Consider the following 26,938-nt stretch of genomic DNA (forward strand, 5'->3'; position numbering starts at 1 on the left):
TTCTTGATCCTGTTTCAAATATCATTGAAAGACATTATTGAATTAATCTGAAGAAGAGCTGTAATTTGTAACCTGCAAATTGTAGGAAATTAAAAATAGACTTTTGCTTTGCCATAGATGCTAGTAGCTTTCTTAATATTAAAATATTATTACAGAAATTCATTAATTATTTTATCAAATCTCTACTAAATGCCAAGCACAATACTAAGTTTTAGGGAATGCACAGGCTATCCAAAATGTTGTTAAAATCATTTTAAAGATTTTGTTTTTGCTTTTGTTTTTTGTTATGAATGAGATCTGCCTGGCTCTGTGGAGTGCATTTGTGAAGAAGACAAAAGAATTGGAAATTAATCTGATTAAAAGGTTTACCTCACCCAAAAGCATAGTTAGATCTCTCATGCAAAGTGTTCAGAAATTTATAGGGAATTTTGGGGATGCCTGGGTGGCTCAGCAGTTGAGCATCTGCCTTTGGCCCTGATAGTGGGGCCAGGAATCAAGTCCTGCATCAGCTCTCTGCAAGAAGCCTGCTTCTCCCTCTATGTCTCTGCCTCTCTGCGTGTGTCTTTCATGAATAATTTTTTTTAATCTTAAAAAAAAAAGAAATTTATAGAGAATTTTGGACTCATGTGAGGGCTGTATTCATACCACTGTGGAGTCTGAGAAAATGTGATCCATAGAGTTGAATGTGGAAAAGAAATGCTTAGATGAACCTGGAGACAGACAACTAGGATACATTGATCTGGCTAATTGTGTCAGAAAGTTATTGTTACGTGTGAAAGTAAGAGAAATAGATCCATTTACCAAGAGACAGAGCTCCAGGGACTATTTCAAATATGCCTAAGGGCAACAGGGGAACAAAATACAAGACAGAAATTCAGTTACAAAGAGTCTAGAACAAATATAGCAGGCAATCAAAGAAAGCTGCCATCTAAAAAGGTGTCCAAATTCTACCCCATACATCAGTTTTGAATTAGTGCTAAGATGTTAATATAACGGTACAGTTTTCCTCTGCTCTGCCATTCTGCCCTAATGCTGTATTGACTAAGGACATGAAAGTGAAGGGCCAGTGATTACAGCTCATCAGTTGTGTCCAAATGTAAAGGCTATCATTTTAATTAAGTAGTTTTCCGACTATATTATTGTCCTATTGACACTATCGGAAACAAAAGGTGTATCTTAATGAATTCAGGAAAAAATTAAGTTGCCTTTTACCTATTTGAGTACTATTCCAATTAAAAACTTCCCCTAGAGCAGTAAATATTTCACTAAAATATGTCTTACTTCAAGAAAAATGTTCTGAATTACTTCTACTTGGAGCAATTTTAATTTCTTTTTTTTTTCTTTGCTATCTCTGCAGTGAAACATTTTAAATGATGTGCTTTAGTTATTAGTTTTAAAGCTAGATATACATATTTGTGGGTACTATTACAATAAAACCTGTGCAGAGCAACTAACCCTTTGGCACTATTTCTTTCCATTACTTATCATATCTAAGACTCCTTCCTGAAAAGCAAGAAAAAATTAAACCAAATTGATTCGTAATGGTGACAGATGCCTTTTTATTTTTTCAAAATTTTAATGCTAATATTTGAAAGAAAGAGGCATGTGAAGCCTGGAGAGATGATGTTCTCATGAATTTCTTCTGAATGCAGGGAAATAGTACTGTTATTCGCCATTAGATCGAATGAATTAGGTCAGCATCTACATGTCCTTTACAATCTCTACACCTAGATTATGGCCTGGATATGTGGGTATCATGAATCCTGAATACATTTAACATTCCCAAGTACACACATTTATTTGATTATTATAAGCATCTTGAGACCTAGGTTTGCACCCAGAAATACTGCTATGCGTATAACAAAACAGAATTTGCCTCTACATCGTGAGACAGAATTTATTCAGGGTCGGGTTGTTCTATTTAAGGGTATATACTGATTCACAGATTCATTTCACTGACTTCCTGCTGCAGCTGTTGCATACTACTAATACGAAATTTTCTGAATATAGAAATAACTAGCTAAAAACTAGATTAATTCTGTTGTTAGCCCCAAACTTTTGATTTTTATTTAGACCATATCATTTTTTATTTATTCATTCAGCAAGAATTTTTAAATGCATACCGTATTCCAGGAATGGTTAGATGGAGAAGTGCTACAACAAAAAGCAAATATAACATGATTCTTTCTCTTCAAACATTTTAGATAATAAGAAGGAAAAAGATGAATTAAAATGAAAGGAGTAAATTCTTGCAGACACTATGATAGAAGTTTTTGTGGTACACAGTGGGTGGGTCTCCAAAAGGGCTATTGTGATTTACATTTTCAGTTAATAAAAGCATTCCTAGAGGATGTATCCTTAATTGCAAATTATTTTTTTTCTGAAACTGTGGCATACATGTTTTTCTGTTGTTGTTGTTCCGAAAACTGTGGCATGCATGTTTTAATGTTTTAATTTTAATATCATGGCCATTTATACTTGCCAGATTTTTTATTTTTCTTCTTAAACTACACTATATTTAAGAGTTTGAATAGTTAACAGTTATATTTACAAAAGCCTGTAGTTTGTTTGTCTCTTTTACTTACTCTACCTTCTCCCCTCTACCATCCCAAGAATACTGACACAGCCTTCATCAAGAAGCTGTTTGGCTTTTCTGATGGAGTCCACTATTGGGAGACATCTGCAGAAGAATGAGAGGACATAGGTGGAGAGTAGATCTGGAAGGGCAAGCAGAAAAAAATAAGAACTCTTGAATGAAAAAAATCCCATAAATGTATGCTTTTTAATACATGGTAATGTGTTTATTTACTGCTTTCTTATTTCAACTCAGTGCCCACTATACTAATTTGTTAGGGACATGCTTCCTTAGGAACAATAGAGAAAACACAGAATAGTCTATGAGGTTCCAGAAACAGTGTTTTCTCTCTATGATGACTATGACACTTTTTTGCCAACCTACCAGGTGCTGAGCAAATACTTAACTTTTTTTTCCTGTTCTCCCTTTGTTGGTGGGGGCTTGGTTTGAAAGAGGAAATTTTGTGTATACCATTTTTTTGAATGTGCTAATTTCCACTGCTATAGATTTATATATTTGTTTCATAAAGCAATTGAGCTTTGTTCTTTTGTCCTAAGGCAAATCTATCAAAGTGTATATAACATTACAAATGAAAACAAACAAAATATCTTGGAGCACTTTTTATGATAATCCATATACCAACTCACATATTGAGATTAACAACAACAACAACAAAAATCAGAAGCTAAATGCTGAAGTTTTTCAGGAGCATTGTTAATAAATGTGAGTATTATATAACTATATGGCAATTACATATATAGAATGAAGTCCCCCCTAAAATTTAACTCTTTTGTAAAAGAATTCTAAGAATTCTCTATAGCACCTGACCCAATAAACCATCTGTTTGATTCCTACTTGGCCAGATATATTAACTGAATTGATAATATGTAGGAAGCTCTTTGTTAGGCTGTGCACATCTAGTAATGAATCACTTCCAGGTAGGTAGAGGAGTGAAAAGGCATTTTCAAAACATAGTGTAATGGAGTTATAAAGTACAGGATGCTATGGCATAAAGGATAGTTATATAGTCCAGCATTGGGGGCATGAAAAGGTGAGTGATATATCAAACTTGAGTTATGATAGAGAAAAGGAATTATCCAAGGCAAAGGGAACAATTTGAGGGGAGAGATGTCTAGGCATAAGTGGAGATCCGGGAGTTGGGAAGGAGCTCTCTTCCTGCATTTAAGCATAAGTAGAAGAAGCTTGGTATTTCTGGAAATTGGGCATACTACCGAAGAGGCTGAAAGGGGAATAGAGAAAGAGGTGGTGACGTGCTCATGAAGAGTTCAATTTAAGATTAAATTAGGATTTATCTGCAAAGATGGGCTGTCATAAAAAGAATTTTAAGTGGAAATGATAAGGATTACGTTTTTTAATAGCTGTTCTAGAAGCTATGTGAAAACGTTCAACACGAGGGAATTTATACCACCTTTTGTTGCCTGATGTCATTATGCTTTTTTCTAGCTATTTGTGTCATTCTCATCAAAATCTTTACTTAGTCATAATGCATAACTTCCTTCCACTTCCTTTACTGGCATGGAAGTATTTTTACTTTGCATGTTTCTGTATGGAGGGTGACTCTTAGTAATGAGACAGTTAGATATATACATACTCTTTTTACCCTTTGTGCCATTTTATCATTCCGTTTTGCTAAATCAAATTACAATGGCAGAATAGTAAGGCAGTCTTTTTATCTGTTTTTACGTGATTATTGTAAAGTATTGTTTATTCTCCTGTGGACAATGTTTTCATATTTTTGAGATTAAATGATTTTAAGAAACTCTTTCCAGATGTGCCTCACTGCTTGTTCTGTATTCTGTATTGGTTGTCCACAAAAACTAGAATGATATTACATAAACGTGACAGTGTGCTAAAGTTTTAATCAGACTTTATACAAATTCTATATGGCTTTGCTCCTAGCTTGTGCCAGGAGTCTGTTTATAGAATGAGAAGCAGACAGTCCCAAGTTCTTGCAAAGGAAATACAATTTGGATTTTTAAGGACTCTACCAAGCCAATGAATGCAAAATGCAGTGGAAAAAGTCAAAAGCTCAGTTGAGCAAAATTGAAAAGTAGAGGGGTTTGTTGGGTGCAACTGAAGAAGGAAAATGAATTTATACCCGACCTAGAAGAGAGTTGACCAATCTATAATGTGTCCAAATCTGTAAGCTATTTTGCCTATCTCCAATATCTTGAAGTGGAAGATCAAAGTTTTCAAGTCAATAGGTTAGGCACTGCAGTGGAAAAGTCGAAGGATTCTAGCTGAAATACACACCGACTCCTTGATGATAACAGGGGATTCAGCAACAGTTAAAATGTTTGAATTGGTCCAAGATACCCATCATTGTGCAATCTCATCTGCTGCCTTTTCCCCAAAATGTTCTCAAACTTGCACTATTCTTGCTATCTACAGGAAAAATATCTCACCCTTGTAACAAAAGAGCAGGGAGTCTATACTGTTTGGAGTTGTTCCAACATTGTTCTTAAATTGAGCTTTCTTTTTAAACATCTTTAACCTATTGGATAAATATGTATATGAACTTCTTTCCTGGAGCAAATGTCTCTTTGTCTTTTGAATTCAAGGATTACTGACAAAAACAAGTCACTTTCGTCTTAGATTTTTGCTCAGCAGTTCCTGTTTCAGGAGGTTTGTTTCTGTTAACAGTCTTTTGCATTTCAACTTTGTTCCAATTATAAAGCTCTTTGAATTCTAGAGCCCCTCCTTATTAGCATGCCATCAAGTTCCAATGTATGTGTTAGTAATATTAAACAAGAGCTTAAGGTATGCATTCCACAGCCTATTAAGCTGAAACAAGATAAACAGTTAATAAGGGCTAAACTGTTTTTGGAGACAAACTTCTATATGAATTGAAATCTAACCAAAAAAAAAAAAAAAAACAACAACAACAAATAATTACTAACAGGACTAATCACTCAAGTTATTATGAATTCATAATCCACTGTTTAACTATATGCATTGTGTGTAGAAAAAATATTTTTTTCTTATTTCTACCTAGCGTGATGGTAGAAATTCCACAAAGATGTTGAGCACACACAAACATACACACACACACACACATACACGCACACGAATTAATAATAAAAGGTCCAAAATTTGAGTTAAACCTGTTAACTTTACTCCAGTAAAATCCCTTCAGTAATTTAATTCATATTTGGAAATTAGTTCTAGGTTGAATGCTCTGAAACTGAATTTCAGAAGAGCTGGTAATATTTTCCTTTTAAAATTTGATTATTTTTTCTGTGGTGATACCCCTTTGAATTATCTGATTGCTTCTCTTCCATTTTCTTCCTATTATTTCTCTCCCTTTTAAGTAAGGACAAATAACTAAACATACCTCCACAACTTCACCCCCAATACAAAGAATGTTTAACTTCTGATTTTGTTTCATCTGATTTTGTTTGCATGTCAAATCAATATTTTGGGTCCTGATCATTTTATGTATTCTCCTGTGAGTTACTCCCACTTTCTCTTCATCTTGTATGTGTGTGGGTATGTGTGTGTGCTCAGTGAGGCTTAGAATTAAAGACTCTATTCTACACAATGCATCCACTCTATCAAGAGCCAAATTCTTATCTTGCTTTGAACCCTCAGGGATCATTGACTTCAAAAGAATATATTATGTTCCAAAGTGGCTCCATACAGCTGTAGAGGAAGGCATAAAATTGGTCCCGAGAGACTAGTTCCTCAATTCAATGTGATGTTATTCTGCTGCATACATAAGTAGCTCTGTCTTTCTCTCTGGTGCATGAATGTCTGTGTGTTTGTGATCAGGCATACTTGGGCAAAACGGAATTCTGGTATTCTTTCTCTTATTATTCTCAGGTAATAGTAGAGACAATATTATCAAAATAAAAACTCATTAATATTTTAAACTGAAGGTTTTTTGTGATTTCTGTAATCTTTGAAATGCAAATAAGCAGTAAGTCAGATTAAAAACAACAGATCCATTGTGTATAAATGGCCAATTCTCTAGGTGCCTTCCAAACCCAAAGGTTTCCAGAGTATCAGTTTACTTGTTTAAATGCAGTAATTATGATGGAGACCTTAGATAAAAATTAAAAATCACATTATAGAAAATGAAAGAAAAGTATATGATCACTGTGTGTGTATGAATGACACACACACACACACACACACACGAATGTATAATATTAATTTGTTTTTATGTAGTTTGATGGTTCAGCCTGTTTTCAAATAAATCTGAATTCCTAGTCATGGATGTATCTCTTTTAAACTTTCCCCTGCACAATCTAACTGTGCAAAATCATTTGGGATTTACATTTTTCTGTAGCACTTTTTTTCATAAAGTGTATTTTATGTTAAAATGTTAAGCAAAAAGATAAGACAAGATTCTAAGGTCAGATACATTTGGGAGCTTTGAGGATAAAAAAATGCTAACCAAATTTCTTTAGTTTCTTCACTGTGCCACATTATTCTGCAAAAATAGGATATGGAATATTCATCATTCTCAAAGTGTATTTGACCACAGAACCAAGGCCACCCCATTATCCCAGTCCTGCTTCAGTATTAGTTTGCCATTTTGCAGGAATTGTTGAACTTCTGGTGTACATTTATATTTAGTAAGAAGAATTTCATTTGACTCTTTTAAATTTCCCCTTCCATGTTTTTGAATATTTTTGTTAATTGCTCAACAATGGGCACTACTAATTACTGTCAAATACACCCACAATTTTGCATTATTTGACAGTTTGGATTTGTGCTGATATGTCAAGTTGATATTTTAGCCAATGGATAAAAATGGAAGGCTTTCCAGCTCTAGATAGTCAAGCTTTTCTGGAATATCATGTATGGGCATAGTTAATGAAGCTAAACGTTGGCAGCCTCAGTTGTAAATACAAGAGCAATATTTTCTGGATGTTTTGAAAGACATTGGTATTTTTATTTCTGCCCTTATAATTAGATGATTTTAACTATCATTACCTGTTCTTACCTCAGTTGGCAGTAAATATTGCTGTTAGGTGGATTATAATGTTATTACCTAACCATGTTGGAAATTTATGGTGCACAAATCGTAATTTGGCACAGGTTGGATTGAGATATAGAAAGCATATTACAATAAGACAAAAATAATTATTAGTTCCAACTTTCTTCAGCCTAAATAATTAGGCATTAGTTGTACTGCCATTGCTCTTTACCAGTCTCTCTCTCTCTCTTTTTTTTTTTTTAATTTTTTATTTATTTATGATAGTCACACACAGAGAGAAAGAGAGAGAGGCAGAGACACAGGCAGAGGGAGAAGCAGGCTCCATGCACCGGGAGCCCGACGTGGATTCGATCCCGGGTCTCCAGGATCGCGCCCTGGGCCAAAGGCAGGCGCTAAACCGCTGCGCCACCCAGGGATCCCATCTTTTTTTTTTTTTTTTTTTTTTTAAGATTTATGTATTTGTTCACAAGAGACACAGACTGAGAGAGAGAGGCAGAGACCCAGGCAGAGGGAGAAGCAGGCTCCTCACAGGGAGCCCCATGTAGGACTCAATTCCGGGATCACGACCTGAGTTGAAGGCAGGCACCCAACCACTGAGCCCCCAGGCATCCCTCTTTACCAGCGTTTTTCTAAAGAACTCAAGAAACAATAGGATAGCAGAACCAATAAAGTTATTTTAGTAGGTCAAGTATGTTCGTAATTACAAGACTTCTGCATCTAATTTCTGAATGTATACTTCATAATTTTCTGGATTTGAAGTGAGGAGGAAAGCCGTTTAATGCTTCTTTCCTAGAAAAAAAATAAGTGTAGTATGAAACATCATATGAAAATGACTTGCATAGTACTTTTCCTAACTTATGACTGTGATTCATAAAGTTACATAAGTACTAATTTTTGATAGAAAGAATAGATTCCTATTTATTGGAATATAATAACTGTGAGAGATATGGAAAATATGTAATTCTGAATCTCAGATGTTTTTTGAATGGCATGGGCAGAAATTTTATATATAAGATATCCAGTGCAGGGATCCCTGGGTGGCTCAGCGGTTTGGCGCCTGCCTTTGGCCCAGGGCGCGATCCTGGAGACCCAGGATCGAATCCCACATCGGGCTCCCGGTGCATGGAGCCTGCTTCTCCCTCTGCCTGTGTCTCTGCATCTCTCTCTCTCTCTCTCTGTGACTATCATAAATAAATAAAAAAAATTAAAAAAAAAAGATATCCAGTGCAAATATTTCTCCATGTTATTGAATTATTCTTCATTAATAGTGTTTCGGGTCTATAAATTTTGTTAAATTATATATATTTTCACTGAAAGAATATTCATACCAGAAAAGTAAAATATATTAATTAAAGGAAGTCTATTTTTTTTTGTCTCTACACTTGTATGGTTCTCTACCACTATAAATATATAATTACACAATTTTTGTAATTTCGGTCAATACAGTAATAATCAAGTATGTTAATGGTGCCTGGAAACCCATAAATTAAAGATAAAGACACAAATAGCATGTTGTAGTGACCTGTAGACACAACTCAAGAGTAAGAGAGATGGTTTCAAAATATGTGATGCTTTTCCTGTTTTTTTGCTAATTCCACAGTATATTTCTGGAAAAAAAATGAGCTTTTGCTTGAATTTTATAGTTTCTGTTTTACATTTTCTTTAGGAAAATAATGGCAGCACATGAAAATGTACTTTTAAATTTGTTGAAAGAAACTTAGAGATTACAGGCAAATTACCTAAATTAGAAATTGGTGAAATGAAATTTAAAAAAGCCTTTAGCAGAGCATATCAAGTAAGTGCTGCTGCGTTACTGTGAATGTCTGCATATATGATTTGAAGACTAAGATGAATATTTTATACTGATGTCTGTGCTTGGAATTTTCTGCAAAGTAATTGTCATTTTTGTTACCATCATTGTAATTCACTACTAGTAGTATAGTAATAGTACTGTAGGAACAGTAGAAGTAGTAGTAGTAGTAGTAATAGTAGTAGTGATATCACCAACATTGCCATAAAACTTATGTGAGATCTTTTTTGAAGATCAGGAGGTTGTCTTTTAATATTCGAGCCCAATTATCCAAATTAAGAGATATTTCAATGACCATATATGGAGTCCAGATACATTGTGACTTAACTACATAAATAATCTCACATTTTAATATCTCTTTTAGCCATAGGTCTGTCATTGATGCATAAATCTATTACAAAACAAATCAGGCAAAAAATTTTTCAAAGATAGCAAGATCTTCTCATTAATTGTCCCTCCAAAGGTGTTATGAACCTACTTAGAATCGAAGAATAAGTTCTTCTATATTGTATGATTGTTAAAGAGAAGACCTCAATAAATCATATTCTATGTAATATATACTGTAGTTATATTACCATTTTAAGGACCAGTGCTTTTCCTTTAAAGACCTTCACACCCCAAGGAATATGCCAATAGCATTTTTCATTATCGTCTGTTTTGAAGTGCAAATGTATGTTTAAACTATCATTAATTTCCATAAACTCACAGGTGAAATCAGTTAGCATTTTATTTTAGAAATATATAACTATCATACTTTATTTAAAGGGGGTAACTGCAGTCTATAGAGCACCCAAAGTGTACTGTTTTCCCAGTATTCTTAAGAACATGATTAAAAGGGGCATCTGGATGGCTCAGTGGTTGAGCATCTGTCTTTAGCTCAGGTCATGATCCTGGGGTCTTGGGATCAAGTGCAGCATTGAGATCCCTATAGGAAGCCTGCTTCTCCTTCTCCCTATGTCCCTACCTCTCTATCTGTGTCTCTCATGAATAAATAAATAAAATCTTTAAAAAAAGAACATGATAAAAATAAGAAGGGACATTACACTCTCTTTATGGATATCTATATTTTTGTAATAGCATCAAGGAGATAACTTTTAAAATTTAGAGTATTTTCTTATGAGAGAAATTTCTTCTAGTACATTACTTTTAATAACAACCCAAATATAGTATTTGAAAAATAATTACATTAATAAAATATTGATTTATAACAATTATTATGAGAGCATACCTAAGGTATTGATAGATATATATCTGTAAATTATCTTTTTACCTAATTCAAATTGCTAGCTTAAAATAGGATCTATAAACATGTAATCACTATACATTTTTTACAAAATAAATTAGAAAGTTTTTCTTTAAGATATCATGACTACATCCAGTAACTATAAACAACTCATCCACTTGATATTTGAAAACAACCCACTAGGAAAAAAAAATATATATGAAGAAAAAAGGAATGGGACCAGACGTTAAGCAAAAATTCTCAGCCAAGAAAAAATTGCATTTTTGACATTTTATACCTTCTCATTAAGTTAGGATGGAGAAAATATAGAGACACCCATCCCACAGTCTATAATATTATCTCCTTCACTGAGCTAGAACCTCAAGGCGATCTTACAAAATAAAGTGCAAAATGTTCCTAAACAAATGGACTTTTCTTTGAACTGTGAGATGCACACACACACACACACACAGAAATTCTTGTGTAAACTTTATCCATATTATTTCAGTTGTGGAAGCTGGTGAAAGTCAATATCCCTTTCATTATGGATACTTGCTACAATATTATAAAGGAAACAACTAGAGTTCATTTTCTTTATTATTTAACTGTGTCTGAATGCCCTTAGGTTCAAAAGATATGTGAACTTGATAAATTGTATTCAAAAAAAGGTGTGTAATGCATTTTCCTGGTTTGTCCATAAAATTTTTAAACACCCATAGCTATGTAATCTCAAAATTAAGCACCTCTTTTCAGGCCACATAATCTTATCGCATTGATAACATCAGCGATATGGCTTCATTACCTACAGAACAGTGTGGGACAAGGTGGTAACAGGCCAGAGTAAATTGAAGTCTTGGCCTTCTTCAGCATGGAGTTTGACCTGAACTTCCTAGATTTCCTAAACTATGGATTTATTTTTCTTCATAAGATTTATCACCCCCAACATATTATATTTTATGTTTGTTTATTATCTCCACCTCAATCAAATTTCCAAGATAAACATATTTTTTTTCTTTAGTTGCACTATCTCCAGTATCTAGAAGAGTTCTTGATACATGATGGGTATGCAGTAAATCCTTGTTTAGTGAGTGGAGGAAGCTGTGTTCAGGAAAGTTTACTGGAGAACACAATATGGTATTTAATTCATGATCACAAATACCTTGTAACAACATGATGTTGTAAAACTTCTTTAAAATAAAGGTATTTAAGAACATATAGCAACATTAAGAACATTAAAACCAGTAATAACTACAAGCCCATTAACCACAGAGGAAATAAGATATAAGGGAAATTATGACTGTGATATATCTTCAAACAAGTCTTTAATACATCAATTCTTTTTTTAATTATTTTTATATATGGATGTGTGAGCATTCCGCCTCCAGAGCTGGAGTCGCTTCTACCCCACCTTGAATCCAGAATGTATTTTGATTGACTGGTAGAATGGGTGAGAATGATGTCCTGGGACTTCTGAGGCTGGATAATTAGAATCCTTGCATCTTTTACCTAGACTGATTGGAACACTTGCTCTGGAGAAAGTCAAACCAATGTGTAAGAAATCCCACTACCCTCAAACCACCAAATGGTGAGAAGCACAAGCCACATGAACAGACCCAAGATATTAAGATGCCATGTGGAGAGAAAGAGAGACCAAGAAGTATTGAGACACCAGACATTTGAATGAAGAGGTCATTTTGGAATTGTGTCCTGGATGCCCAGCTGATGCTGTCATGGATCAAAAACAGACTACTCAGTCAAGATCTTTCTGAATTCCAGACCCACATATCAAAAGCAAATAAAATACTTGTCTTGAAAATGTTGGGGTAGTGTGTTACCCATAAAGAGATATATGGAGCAAGTTCCACTAACTTTACTAGACAGTGGAGAAACCAGCAGTCTGAGCTTCCAACACAGAAGAGAAGGGTGTATTTCATTCAGGTTAAATTATGTAGCATGTGCTAACCATATTGAAGTTTTTGACACAGATTTAACTGAGACTATCCTGGTTCAAAGGGCAAACTACAAAGAAATGACTGAAATAGTTTGATTATTGGGTCAGAGAATGCATCAGAGACGCAAATATTGCTTTGACATATATTTTTATCTTGTCTTTTTTTCTTGCATCATTTAGGTATAATATTCATAAAAGTGGCCCATTGCCCTGTACTCACACTGCTAATGTTTTATTTATGATACAAAGGTCTTTCTTTGCCTTTTAGCGAGGCTCTACAGGGATATTTCAATGAATTTTTAATCTTCGTTTTTACCCTCCCTTAAAGCAGAGCTACAAGCGTGTCTCACAGACAGCTATGCTGAGCAGCCAGGTATTTGTCAGACCTCCACATGAGTCATTTTTTCAATGACAAAGCAGGTGGCTGCCCTGGAGGGGAACATAAAAGGAATCTCAGTAATCATGTCCTACTTGAGTTGCCTACACACTGCTGACTCAACAGCTGGTTCTATCCAGAAGAAAACAAGGCAGGAAATAAAATATAAACTAAAAACAAACGAAAAGAAATGTAATAAAATCACCACTGAAACAATAAGTGCTTTTTTTCCTTTCAAGGAATGATTTCTTAGCATGCATGCTTTAAATGAAAATGTATAAAACAAATTACAAACTGAAATCTTCACACTTTACAGGACATTGGATCTGGTGTTTCATCAACAAAAGCTGCTAGGAAAATTGCAATCACATAGTCCTTAACTCCTTTCTTACTTGCTGAATGGAATATCGAATCCCAAATAGTTCTACAAGTTTTGATTTGGGTGTTGGGCCAAGATCTGAGTCCGGAGTTTCCAGGCCACATACTCACCTTGTGATTTGCTTATAACATCATTGCATAAAAAGAAATGTAACTTCTGAAAATACCCACAATTAGATACTAAGTAGACACCTTCCATTCTCTTCCTTAATCCAATGGTAGATAAGAAAAGTACCTCTAATGGCATGTGGGGCGTTTTTAAAAATCACCAGTACCTGTGGATGTGTATAATGGGCTTCTTTGACAGGATTGTTTTCTGTTTCTGATAAGATGAGATGCACATTCTTTTTTTATTAAAAAAAAAAAAAAGCTGTGAAATTATATGAAAAGTTTGGAATTTCTGAATAGGTAGTAAAATATGGAACTATTCAGAGATCTCTTTCCCTAGACCACCTTAAAGCAAGGGAAAAATAACCATTGTGTTGGAAGGATAACATCCCCACCTGAGACTAGGGAATATATCTGTGACGGTGCTTAAGACCTATATGGAAGTGATCACCTGAATGTCTTTGACAGTATGAGACAAGGAGACTAATAACAAGTGCTAGGAGGGAAGAGTGAGGACGAATTTGAAAAGGAACACAGGTATGTCAGTTTGAAAGGGTACCAGAACCATGACGCAGAATGAGAGTTCAGCTTTCCCACCATTGATGGCCTAAAAACAAATGGACAGAAAATATAGCTACAAGATAATAAAATAAATTTAGTGTTCCATATTCCGCTGAGAAAGTGGTTTTGCAGACCTGATGATAAATTCTGAATCTTTACATTATTCCATTTTTATTGTATAAATTTAAGGTATACAACTTGATATATGTATACATTGTAAAATAATAAGCACCATCGAGCTAGTTAAGGTGTATATCACCTCACGTGGTGACCTTTTTGGGGTAGAGGGGTGAGAACACTTGGGATCTATTCTTTCAGCAAATTTCAAGTATATAGTACAGTATTGTTAAGTGCACTCACCATGTTACACTTTAGATCTCTAGAAGGTACTCATCTTGCATAACTGAAACTTTGTACCCTTTGACCAGCATCTCCTCATTTTTTACCTCTCTCCTACCAGCCCCTGGTAACCACCATTCTAGTCTCTGCTTCTTTGAGTTTGATGGTTTGTCATTACTTTTGAAACAAAATCAATCCTTACTGCTGAGATAAGAGTTTGCTTTTCTGTGTACAAACCTCTACTATTGTTTCTACAAACAAGCCATACTGGCCACCTCAACACCCGCTGATTTATGCATATATATATATATATATATATACATTTACTATTCATTACACCTACAACACCTGTCCAGGGTCCCATTGCTGCTTCCTTTTGTCAGTGCCCAACAAACAACTTTACCAGTATAAATTTGTCCTTTTTTTGGTTTTCAAAGTATCAAGTAGTCATTCTCTCAAGGAAAACTTCATGAACCCTCTCAGGATGGGTTAACAACCTATTCAAATATTTATATGTAAATTCTTGACTGTGTGTTAGTTTTCTCACATTGTGGGCCAGCTCATTCCCACATACTGCTAGGTTACCTCATTTTGGGGCAAATGTCTGAACATAGCAGTCTCGGTACTTCTGTGTATATATTTAAGCTTTGTCAACATACAATTGATTATGGACGATTGTAGCTCTGCATTAGGGCTTATTAAAATTCAGTACAGCACATGTCTGCTCATGTAAAAATGTAGAAGTAATATCCATATACAGAACCCGAATGCCATGCTCAATTAAATGCCAAGCACAATCCCAGCGCATCTGCTTGGTACATGCTCTGGTCACAGCCTAATAGTCAATTGTACAATGACAAATAAATGCATAACATATCCTGTCAAGATAATTTTGTATTTTAGAAAATCTTAGCAGTTTCAAATTTTGATCCTTTGTGCTTGAATTTTTTTATCATGGAAAGTAAGCAGCAGTTACTTGGATACTGTTAGTGATCTAACTTGAAACAAACAAAGAAAAACTTCTTATTCCTTTAAGCTGCTTTATCAGTTTAATTGAAGAGGACAAACATGAGCCATTAAAAATGCGACTTCTTACCCTATGAATCAGAATTTCTCCATAGTCTACAAGCCAAAAGGACAAATTAATTATATTACTTTTCCCATCATCTGTAAGTCTGCTTCTACATTTTTATGTATAGCTAAAGAATCTCATTTCTCTTGACAAACTCCTTTGTGTATAAATGTTGTGCCTGTAAATTTATAAACCAGATTTATAAAATTTCACTATAAATGTATAAACCATATTCATTACAGCAAAATACCACTTTAATATTTAGCAATTCCAGTTTGTGGTGAATACAAACTCTCCCCTCCAACCTGGAATATAAAAATATAAATATTTTCTTTAAAATTAAACTTTAAAAAAGTGGGCACCTGGGTGGCTCAGTGTTTGAGCATCTGCTTTCAGCTCAGGTCATGATTCCGGGGTCCTGGGATCAAGTCCTGCATCTGGCTCCCTGTGGGAGCCTGCTTCTCCCTCTGACTATGTCTCTGCCTCTCTCTGTGTGTCTCTCGTGAGTAAATAAAGAAAATCTTTTTTTTTTAATTATATTTTAAAAAAGTTATATTTAAATCTACTTTATGTCTCCAAACCCTTGATGGGAGGAAAGTCTATTCCAGTCATTACTGGGCTTCTCCCTTCTGTAGGGTCAGACAAACATCCTGAAGTTATTGCCACCATTGATATGCTCATAGCCCATGTGGTTCCTTTAAAGGGAGACAGGTCCACTGCCTGCCCAGGAAATCTCCTGAGATTAGGACTTGCCTCCTTAGGATTTCATGGCATCTTTCCCCAAATAAAGAACTAGGACCAGGAGGAAGCACAAAGCTACTTATGGAATCCACAAAATTCTGTCCCTTTCACAGTCTGAGGTGGAGTTTCTCAAATGCTCACTGGAATTTGGCTTCAGATGTTACCACTATATATATATATATATATATATATATATATATATATATATATATATAATTTGTTTTTAGACTCCAGGGTTTCCAGGGATGGTCAAGTGAAATGTTTAAAGGATCCTTTTTCCCAAAACCAACAATAAGCATGAACAAGATTGTTGATAACAATTCAAGGTTCTTGAAGTTGACTAAAAGCAACACATTGAAAAATATTTATTCAAGAAAAATGACTCACCTTTGGGTAAGGACAGTGGGAATCTGTAGCATTCTTCCGAGGGGCTGCTCTCACCAGCCTTTCTCCTTGCCTAATGTCCAGATCAGTAGGCACAGTGCTGCTGCCAGAAGGGGACAACCCATAAAAAATCAGTTGCTTCACTGGGAGAGGACAGACTTGATTTTGAACAAAGGGCACAGAAGTCATGCCCAGTAGTGTTTGTGAGTAAAAATGGCAATATTGGTAGGAAATGAACATGCAAAGTGACAACACTTCTAAACTGATATTGCGCTTGCCCTTGGAGTGAGCAATAGACTGGCCTCCAGAAACTTAATTGGAAAATCCTGTAAATGAGAAGAAAAAGACATGCAGGGTCTAGATCAGCTATCCATATATCCATGGCTGACTGGGGGAAACTACCACATATATAGAGAGAAGAGATACAGACTTTAAAATAGACAAAGTCATTATTAAAAAGAAGCATAAAAGGGCTCTTGGGTGGCTCAGTAGGTATAGCATCTGCCTTCCGCTCAGGTCATGATCTCATTGAGCCACACATCAGGCTCCTTACTCAGCAGGGAGCCTGCTTCTCCCTCTTTCTCTGCCTGCTGCTCTCCTTACTTGTGCTCTCTCTCTTTCTGTCAAATACATAAAATCTTTAAAAAATATATGAAAAAGATGCATAAAGAACTACGAATAATTTAGACCCTACCTAACACCATCTACAAAAATCAAATAAAAAATGTATCTTAGAATAAATATGAGCTAAAACTAAATTATTTCTAATAGCAAGCATAAGAGAAAATTAAACCTTGGATTAAACAAAGATTTCTTAGATATGACACAAAAAAAACCAATCTATAAAAAGACAAAAAAAATGGACCTCATTAAAATTAAAATGTTTTTGTTCTTCAAGAAATACTTAAGTAAAATATAAGCTAACGACTGGGAGAAATATTTGCAAATCACGTATCTGCTAAAAGATGTATATTCAAAATAATGAAAGAAATTTTACAACTCATTAAGAAGATGACAAGCAACTCAGTTTAAACATAGGCAAAATATTTTATAGCACGTTTCACCTAAGAAAATATATGAAGAGTTAATAAACACATATAAAGTTGTTCCATGTGGTTAGTATTCATTTTGTCATTTTGCCCTAAAAGTCTTTAGTGAAATGCAAATGAAATATTGCTAGACATCCACTGGAATAGTTATCATCAAAAGCCTGATGATACCAAGTGTTGGCAAAAACAGGGAAAATTGAACCTTTATACGGTCTTGCTGGGAACATAAAATGGTACAGATGCTTTGGAAAAGATTTTGGCAATTTCTTAAAAAGTTAAGTTAATAATAACCTCAATTCCATTCTTCAGTGTGTAAGATATCAAAACATAGGTCTACACAAAGTCTGCTATGCAAATGCTCATAGTAACATTATTCTGAATAACTAGAAACTGGAAACAATCTAAAAATCTGTCAACTATTGACTAAACTAAATGTGGTACATCTATAAAATGAACTTCATATCTGCAATAGAAAGAACAAATTGTTGATACATGTTACAATATGAATAGACCTCAAAATTTTATGTTAAGTGAAAGAAGTCAGGCACAAAAGACGATATACTCTCTGGCTCCATCTGCATAAAATTTCCAGAAAAGGTGAATTCATAGAGATAAAAGTAGATTAGTGCCTGAAGCTGAGGCAGGAACTTCCTGCAAATGAATACAAAAGAATTTCTTGAGCGACTGAATGGTCTACAACCACAAAGTGTTATGACAATAGTTATAATTATAAATTTCATTTAAAATATTGAATTTACATTTAAATGGACTTATTTTATAGTATCTGAGCTACAGAAAAAAATTGATTAAAAAAACTAACATTCACTTCTCAATGATCTTTAGAAAAGCAATACTTGAGTCTTTTAAGGAGGTTGCTAATAATAAGATTAGTTAGAATTTTCTGACTTTCTCATTTCATGTTGCATGTTACATTTATGTGAAATTGGCTATTGCTATTTAAAAATAAAGGTCGAAATCTAAATTAATTATATTATTTTTTTCAGTTTGTGTTTTTAAAACCATTAACACTTTGTATGGTTGAGTGATATATTTTTGACAAATGGAAATTTTTTTTAAAGATTTTATTTATTCATGAGAGACACAGACAGAGAGAGAGGCAGAGACATAGTCAGAGGGAGAAGCAGGCTCCATGCAGGGAGCCCAAAGTGGGACTCGATCCTGGGTCTCTGGGATCATGCCCTGAGCCAAAGGCATATGCTCAACCATTGAGCCACCCAGAGATCCCATATTTTGAAAAGAGAAGTAAATCATTTGAAAAACCTTTCAAAAACGATCTTCTATGTCTGTGACTTGACTAACACTTAAAATTAGGTTTTAGTTTTTAGTAGATGAAATCAGCAAAACAAATTGTGTGTTTCCTTCAAGTTCATAAAAAATGACAAATTTGTTAATATAAATTATAGATGTATTTTTATATAAAACTAATGCAACTAGTATTTTTGTGGAATTCTCCAAGATGAGACTGTATGAGTTAGTCTTAATTGTCCCATTGTAGGAACATCAAATCATTCCCCCTTTAGGGCTTTTAGTGACAGTAAGGTAATCTCATTTGTGCTTATAAGTGACATCCTGTAGCTTATCCTGTTGCTTTCTCCCCTGCTTCTCCCTGTGATGGCCACACAGGTCCTTAGCTATGATGCTGCATAACCTGCTCACCTTCCATAAGCTCCTTGACTCAGACAGAGCTATACTGTTGTTTTAACACAATTCTTAAAATTAACTGTGAGTTACTATTGTGATGAAAATATTCTGATCTACTTTTCATCAATGGCTACGCTGAAATAGAGACTACCTTCTTTACTCATTTATTTTACTCCCCCCCCCCTTTTTTTGCTAGGTTATAAAGCAGGTGTTTTTTGTTTATTTTGCTTTTTTCAGATAGTCACTATTAGGATACTCAACCTCAGTTTTCAAAGATAGCAGACCAGACGAGTAAGCTAGAGCATGACATTCTCAATATCATTCATCCCCTTCATTAGTCAATTTTTTTCCTAACAAACTACCCATAATGTTAGAGACTTACAAGTTTTTTTTTTTAAATATATTTATTTTTTTGTTGTTCATGGATCCACAGGTTAGATAGAGTGACTGCATCTTTAGGCTCTCAGTTTTGTTCTGGTCTGTTTCTTGTATCTTCATGATACTGGGTCTAGTGTTTATTATGGAATAGGCTTCTCATTGATGATCATAGGAAATCAGGAGAGAAAATAAAATCAAGGAAGAATTTTCAAAATCTATCCCTGCATCATATAAACTGGCCAAATCCAACTCAACAGGGTGGGAATATATTTTCTGTCCAGATGGGGAGACACTGAAAATTTCCATGACTGAAAAGTATGGCTGAATTTTAGGGAGTGATAATTGGAACAGCAATGCAATGTATCACAAATCCCTTTAGCGTCAATCTGTTAGCTCAGAACCAGGTGTATATATCTTGACCATCTTCCTTATCTTACACACAGAAGCTTCTACCTATAAAACTACTCCTTGTCAGTCCTATTTCATCAGTTAGATTTTGCTGTTTTATGTTTTATATATAATCACAGACATCTCAGTACCATGCAACAATAAACATGTATTTCTTGTTCACATGTTTGCACTGGCTGGGACAGCTCTGCTTCAGGCTGTCCCTCAGAGGGACAGCTAGGGTGGCTCTCTTTATATATTTCATTCTTTAATTAATGAGGAGTGTCTATCCTCAATGTATTTTTCTTATGGCAAAGTCAGTTGGACAAGAAGGTAACCAAATTGCATAAGCAATACCAGCCTCAGCCCATGTTACATTGTTAACATCTAATTGAGCGAAGTATTACACAGCCAAACCTGAAGTGAAGGGAAGGAAAAGTTATCTGATACCCCATGAAGCCATAGTTGGCTACCTTAGTTACAATTAGTCATGTCCTTCACATATACCCTGAAACTGTGACACTTATTTTTTATTGTGTGTGTGCAGTTTTATTTAAAAAACAAAACAAAACAAAACAAAAAAAAACATTGAAATTTCTTGACCTTTATATCCCTGCTAAATTTCCCTTAAATTGGCCAGTTCTGTTTTGTTTTTGTTTTTTTTTTTTTTTTTAAATTTTATTTATTTATGATAGTCACAGAGAGAGAGAGAGGCAGAGACACAGGCAGAGGGAGAAGCAGGCTCCATGCACCGGGAGCCCGATGTGGGATTCGATCCCAGGTCTCCACGATCGCGCCCTGGGCCAAAGGCAGGCGCCAAACCACTGCGCCACCCAGGGATCCCGCCAGTTCTGTTTTGTACTCATCTTCCTTTTGTTGCTGTCATGGCAGCTAACTCATGCCTTCACATCTTTGCATCCAAGCTTTCTCACCCAGTGTAGAAAGTTAATTAGGTACATTGTCTAATGTGCAGTTTTACAAAATGTTTTTGCTACTACAGAACAGAGGTTATAATTTTTGCAGCCTCAGGTAAAAGAGTTTTGTTTTTTTTTGCCAAAATTCTATATACTTATTTTATGTTTTTTTTTGTGACACCACCCCTATCCCACACAGTAAAATCACTATCAGTCAAGGTTTGGTCACAAAAACAGAAGCCACTCTATATATTTTGAATTAAAACAAAGCTTAATACAGAATTAAGTTGGAAGAGCACAGAGGTCTGAGTGGTTACAGTGTGGGTCAGAGGATTTGACACTGAAACAGTTGGGAGGTGGTTCTCACAAACTAGCCAGATTGCTGTGCATCTTTATCTACCTACAAGCCTCACTGCAACCCCTTCCAGAGAACAATGGTTTCTGTTTATCATCTGCCTTCCAAATCTTACATGAATTCCCCTTTTGGGCAAAGAAACCAGAAAAATAAAGAGGATTCTGGGAACCATGATAATTAGTCTTACAATATGGTAGTACTGAGATGACAACAGAAAATCCAGCATGGTCATGTTTTCCCAAATGGATACATGTGGATCTGCAAGATTTAAGTTTCTCACTCTGAGATCCCCAGGAACTCTTAATTAAATCAAAACGCTTATGCATGTACACCAAGGACTTAGGACATCAACCTGGAATGAAGTGGACTATAGAAGAACTTATGGGACACACATAAACACATTTTAAACAACTATTTTCTCTCTTGAGCAGAGTTTGAATGAAGCCTTTACATTAGTTACCTAATGGAAGTATGAGTCCAGTCTTCTAATAACAGTGAAGAAAATCAAACAGTATCAAAAATATCTTTGAATACTTTTATTTCCTACTCTCTATCTTGTTTAATTTTATTCTCACCCTTTCCATGTACTGTCTTTCAAAATACACACCCGTGGGTATGTATGAAATATTTAAATTTAGGAATCAATGTAAAAGTATTATTTGGAACAAGTACACCATTAATCAACATTAAACATATTTATTTATATAATATTTATACAAGTCTGGAGATGCTTCCCTTTTTTCGTTTTTTTTTTTTTCTTTTTTTTCTTTTTTTTTTAGAGAGAGGGTGAGGAGGGGCATTGGGAGAGGGAGAGAAAGAATCTTAAGCAGGCTCCATGCCCAGCATGGAGCTCAAGGCAGGATTTGATCTCACAACCTAACATCTTGAACTGAAATCATATGAACCACCCAGGTGGCTCTAGCCTGGAGGTATTTCCTAATGAGAAGTTTGATCATGAAATTCCTATAAAGAAGTGTATTTCTTCAAGGTTAATATTGATAATCTTGAAAATCATAACTGGTGTGTTGGAAAATAAAAATAAAAATTGAAAATTAGGTTTTTAAATGAGCATCCTATATACTTCATGCTTCACAGTGACAAAAGTGATAGTAGATATTAAATGTTGGTTTACAGTAAGAGATAGTAGAAACAGTTTCAGACTGAATATTAGAATGTGTGAATGTTGTTTGTTTTTTTTTCACTAAACATGTGATTTGGACTAGTTGATTAACCTAAGACCTGCTTTCCTAAATTATAAAATAAAAGATTGAGACTAAACTGTCTCTCAGGTAATTGTCCATTCCAAATCTATGATTAGGAAATACTGAAGATATTTTAAGCATATAATTTGAGTTTAGAAAAATAAAGATTAAATGTAATCCAAATATTTGTATTTTTTTATTACTGTCTGAAAATCACCCCCAAACTTAGTGATTTAAAACAACAAGCATTCCTTATTTCTCACTATCCTGAGGGTAAGCAGAGCAGTTCTTTAGGTCTGGGCTGGTTTGTCTGGGGTCAGATAGTCTAGAAGGGCATCTATTGCTTTTTTGGTAGTGAGAGGTTTATTGGTTTGGGGGGTGGGGGGGCAAGTTGGCTAGAGTGAGATGGTTTGGTCCTACTGCACATGGCCTCTGATTCCCAGTTGCCAGGCTTTTCCATGTGGCAGTCATAGGGTCCAAATATCAGCAAAAGAAGGCAAGTCAAAATGAGTGCTCTTCAAGTCTCTGCTTGTATTAAATTTGCTAATATCTTGTTGGCCAAGTATATCACAAAGACAAGCCTAGTTCAAGACATGGGAAAATGGATTCCCGTTCTTAATAGAAAGAGTGGCAAAATCACATTGCAATGAGAATATGAATACATGAATGGGAAGGATTTGTGACCAATTTTGCAATCTTCTATCCTTCCTGTTCTTCAACCAAACTGAGCTACATAATTTCTTAAATATAAGTCATACAATCTTTCATATTTTAGTTTGTTCATATATTTCTGCACCTCTAAAACTTTCTCCTGTACTTATAAATTCTTGCAGTTCCTACCACTTGTAGAGTACAGAGTTACTTAGCAACTGCCAGTTTTTTTATTGGCATAGGTATAGAGAATAAAAAGTAAGACAGTGCCTGGATTTTGCAAGTGTCAAGCAGACTTCACAAGAGAAGACCTACGCTAAAGGATAATGTAAGGATACTAGGTCCACAGTGTGGAGGCCAAGAAAAATTAATGCCATCCCACCTAAAGTTTAGCATTAGCACAAGTACAGTCATCTTAGGCCCCTGTGAATAAGAGCTGAACTTTACAGGAAAAACTGCAGAATGTCCTCGGCAGGGAATCCCATATCAGAAAGACAACATAGCCCACACCCGTGGTAGAAAGCCCCATATTAGAATGAGAACAGAGCTCAATGCCCTTGGAAGCCCCATATCAGAATATAAACAGAACTTGAGAAATTCCTCCACCCCTTCTGAAAATCCCCTAGACCAGCCTATAAAAAACCCAGCTGTAACCTACTTCGGGGTCCAAGTCCCTGCTCCGCTGTGTCGGGTATACTTGGACCCAAGCTCGGCATCGGTGTCGGCTCCTTGGTGGTTTCTCGGATTCACAATCTTGGGCACAACATGCAGAGCTTAGGAGGGTATCTTGAGACAAAAGATGAGCACAGAAAAAGAATGTGTGAAAATAAGCTATTTTCATCTCAATTTTTTCTAAAATATTCCTTTCTTTTACAATGCAGTTGAGGAATGAGACTACCCACTTTAAGAACTATTTGTGTTAGGATTTTAATGCATAGGTGCTACAATATTTGGAGAGACATAATATGTTCTTATATTTAAAACTTTGTAGAAAGAAGGCATGTAATAATAACTTATGAAAAAATAGGACTCTATAAAAGGGAGATAGCTAAACTAAATGATTCTTGTTAGTTTGAATTAATAAGGTCATGAAATACAATTCAAATTTTACAAAATCATTACATTTTTGTTCTCCCAAGGATAGAGTTTACTTATTTGTTTGTTTATATTGTGGAATGTGTGAATCTATGAAACTAGAATAATCATTCATGAAACTAGAAAAACAATGAGATATTTCAGTTCCCTAAAATTTTATCAGTATTTGTTACAAATGATATTAAAAGCATGTGTAAATCCTATTTATTTTTGAATATTTATATTATACAAATATGAAAACTTTATAGATTAGCCTTAGAATAGGTTTTATGTTTACTTTGATTGAATAATTTTAAATGATCCTCCAAGTCACTTTGGTTTGTAATTTTCTAAACTCAACAAAATTCAATAAACTTTCTTTGGCTTTAAAGATAGTCAAACATATCATTTAGACTACAGATTATATATTCAAATATTTATCCAAATATATTAGTTACTAACCTGTTTTAATCCAGATCACATTAATAACATCACATTCATTCAAGAATTTAAAAAATGATCTATCCATCATATGGAATATATAATTTTTTTTAAAATATTGGTCATAAAAATTGGAGAAGGGTATCAGGGAGCACTCAATAAAATTCTAGATAGATGCTGAAGTGTTTGGATACCTTTGTGTATGTGATTGCTTACATGACTTCTGAATATTTGAAAGTCATATAGTGAAAAAACTTGTGCTTTTTCTCAACTATAAGTAAATGGCAGCTTCACCACATAATAGATGCTTGATTTTAGGCAAAGTACAACTTCTCTAAGCTTTAGTATCCTTATATTATATGAAGACTGTAAGAATACCAGCATTCAGAAAGTTGTTTTCTGAATGAAATAATGTAATGCATGTTAAAGCCCTTTCAAATTGTACACAAATATTTATATAACTTTAGCTGTATTTTGTATATTGATGCAAGAGGAACAATATATATAAAGAATACTTAATTTTAAAGTGTCCATAATAATACAAATAATTATAAGTATCATTTATTATATGCTTACTTTGGGCCAAACACTGAGCAGTCTTTAAAATTATTATCTTTAATCCTCATCATGTTCTTATAAGGTCTTGACACATTTTATAGTGGAAGAAAGAGAGTTTTATTTCAAAATTCACCGGTTTCATGTATCTGCTTTTCACCATTATGTCAGCTTTTAAAATGTCTAGTCTTCAAGTAAATGGGGTAAATATAGTTTTAAAACACTCTAACCTATAATTTTTTATCAAGTAACACACAAGGGGTGCCTGGGTGGCTCAGTCAGTTAAGCATCTGTCTTTGGATCTGGTCATGATCCCGGGGTCCTGTGATTGAGCCCCTCGTCTCAGGCTCCCTGCTCAGGCAGGCTCACCTTCTCTCTCTCTGTCTGCCCATCCTCCTCCACTCCCTCCTCCTTGTTCTCTCTCTCTCCCTCTCAAATAAGTAAATAAGATACTTTTTTTTTTAAAAGTAACGCACAAATTTAATAGTAAAGTCCCTGAGACATATAATAATAAATATTCTTCTTTAAGTGTGTTTGAACCAGAAATTCCCAAATGAATTAATTAAATTAAGCTTTTACTGTGTTCACTTCTGCACTTCTTATATATGGGTACATTGGTATGTATATATATGTGTGTTACTGCAGGGCAGGCTTCTATGTCATACTGTATTCAAGCCTCATGGTTTGACAGTCTAATTGTAAAATTCAGATATTTATATTTAATCTGGATGTTTAAGTTATTCGCTTCTAACCTAGTATCTTCTTGGTGTATGCATGTGACTTTACTCACTACACAGTACCATATGCAAAGCTTTCCCCACCTTTGCATTTGGAAATCATTCTTATGAGACTGTAATTAAACCATATTTTCTTTAAGAAATATGCTTTAGATTTGTTAAGAAATCACATAACATATATGTTTTCCCCCACAAAGTAGAACTTTTTGATGAGCCCATTTTGATACTTGATGTTTTTGATGCAATTGATTCATGATTTTAGTGCTGGCACTCTTGCACTGAAACATCACTGTTTCATCTATCATTTGGGTTTCTGACCTTTGTCAGTAATAACTTTTAAGTAAAGTCTTGATATGGTTGGATGGGAGAAGATAGATATTGGCATATTTGGAGGATTGTAGTTGGAAAATAATCCATAGAGTTTGACCAGAACTGATGGGTAGAGATTGACATGCAGACTTCAAAAGATGTAATAAAGTTGTTCTGGGCAATATTAGAACACTGAATGGATTTAACAGTTTCACATCTTTGTTACATAAAAAAGAAAGTAGATTGATTCTACTATTACGTCTTTTACTGCACCAATACCATTCTTCTTAAATTGTTATACATTTATAGTCTTTCTATTTGAGAGTAAAATTTAAATACTCTTTGGGAAAATTTCTTGGCTATTATACTTCCTCTATGTAAGTTTCAGACCTATTTGAAAATTTCATGATAAATATAATTACATTCTATTATAAATTGTTTTAGGAAGAACCAATATTTTTCTAATAAGGTATATTACCATTCTAACTTTATATACATCTCATATTTGGTATATTTTGTGTAATATCTAATGAATCTTTTAGGATTTAAACTTGTGATTAGTATTATCACAATTATTTTTTTAATTTTTTTTTATACTTATTTATTCCTGAAAGACATAGAGAGAAGTAAAGACATAGGCAGAAGGAGAAGCAGGTTGCTCACAGAGAGCCCAATGTGGGACTCGATTCCTGGATCAGGATCATGCCCTGAGCCAAAGGCAGACACTTAACCTTAAGCCAC

General features: G+C 34.5%; 1 long non-coding RNA gene across 1 annotated transcript in view; it reads right to left on the minus strand.

Annotated features, from left to right (window-relative positions):
* Nucleotides 1-16,486: 16,486 nt before the first annotated feature.
* LOC140609552 (uncharacterized) overlaps nucleotides 16,487-26,938 on the minus strand; it is a 58,304-nt gene continuing 47,852 nt past the window's right edge. The window contains exons 2-3 of the long non-coding RNA XR_012011359.1: nucleotides 23,740-23,867; nucleotides 16,487-16,586 (exon numbers count right to left, since the gene is read on the minus strand). This is a non-coding gene — a long non-coding RNA (uncharacterized lncRNA). The remainder of the gene's footprint in view (nucleotides 16,587-23,739; nucleotides 23,868-26,938) is intronic.

Source organism: Canis lupus, chromosome 18 (assembly GCF_048164855.1).
Source record: "Canis lupus baileyi chromosome 18, mCanLup2.hap1, whole genome shotgun sequence".
Classification (NCBI taxonomy): domain Eukaryota; kingdom Metazoa; phylum Chordata; class Mammalia; order Carnivora; family Canidae; genus Canis; species Canis lupus.